A 404-nucleotide genomic window follows, 5' to 3' on the forward strand; every position below is an offset into this window, starting at 1 on the left:
ACTTCTCCCCAGGGTTGCTGTGCCTGTGCAGCTCTGGTGCTGCTGTTGTCATGGGGCGGCCCCCGTGGCCAATGAGGCTGGTGCTGAGGTTTTGGGGAGGGCCTGGCCGGGTGTGTTCCCCAGGGGGAGGTAGTGTGGCTGGCGGAGCGCTGGGCTGGGGCGCTGTGGCCAGTGGCTTCGAGTGGCAGGGGAATTTGGGTGGGGGTGAAGTCATCCACCCTGGCTACAGGGGACATCCCTCCAGGCTGCAGCAGCACCCTGCCACTCAAGGAGACGTAGGCTGAACTGGCCCGTGATGGCCTTCACCTCCTGCCATGGTAACACCCAGGGATTTACTCGGTAGACCCCTGGGAGAGAGTATTGAGTTCATGTGGCAAGGGTTTGGTTGCAGGAAGCCTGCAGGG

Source organism: Antrostomus carolinensis, unplaced genomic scaffold (genome assembly GCF_000700745.2).
Source record: "Antrostomus carolinensis isolate BGI_N321 unplaced genomic scaffold, ASM70074v2 scaffold18645, whole genome shotgun sequence".
Classification (NCBI taxonomy): Eukaryota; Metazoa; Chordata; class Aves; order Caprimulgiformes; family Caprimulgidae; genus Antrostomus; species Antrostomus carolinensis.